Consider the following 549-nt stretch of genomic DNA (forward strand, 5'->3'; position numbering starts at 1 on the left):
GCTTCCCCCAGCCCCAGGTCACTTGGTTTCGTGATGGACGGAAGATCTCCCCCAGCAGCCGCATGTGAGTACCCCCAGCATCTCCCTGGTACCCCACAGCATCCCCGCAGCGTCACTCCTGCATCCCCCTGGTACCCCATAGTGTCACTCCTGCATCCCCCTGGTACCCTACAGCATCCCTCAGCATCCCCCCGACATCACCTAGCATCCACCTGGTACCCCCCAGCATCACCCCTGCATCCCCCTGGTACCCCCCAGTACCCCCGGGCATCACCCCAGCATCTCTTGGCATCTGGGGGGGCTTCATTTCCCTCAGCTGCTGTTATCTGTGTGATAAGAATTTTTAACAGATGTCTTGAGCGCATCGTGCTCAAACCTGGTGACAGACTAATGGCTCTGTTTGTCATTGGGGAAATGAACTTAAAAAAAACCTAAATAAATAAGAAAAGAAGAGGGAGGAAAGCGGGTGAGAGGGGTGCAGCACGTGCCAAGGTGGCAGCTGGTGTGACAGAGCCGGACACGACACACACACACACACACACACACGTG

The 549-nt window shown here is 56.3% G+C and overlaps 1 protein-coding gene across 1 annotated transcript in view; it reads left to right on the forward strand.

Annotated features, from left to right (window-relative positions):
• The first annotated feature begins 6 nt into the window (after positions 1–6).
• The window catches only part of LOC104520612 (protein sidekick-2-like), a 3539-nt gene continuing 2996 nt past the window's right edge, over positions 7–549 (forward strand). Inside the window, exon 1 of the mRNA XM_010162347.1 lies at positions 7–64. The gene's annotated coding sequence lies outside the window, so the exon portion shown is untranslated. The remainder of the gene's footprint in view (positions 65–549) is intronic.

The sequence above is a fragment of the Antrostomus carolinensis genome, unplaced genomic scaffold (assembly GCF_000700745.2).
Source record: "Antrostomus carolinensis isolate BGI_N321 unplaced genomic scaffold, ASM70074v2 scaffold32682, whole genome shotgun sequence".
Lineage (NCBI taxonomy): Eukaryota > Metazoa > Chordata > Aves > Caprimulgiformes > Caprimulgidae > Antrostomus > Antrostomus carolinensis.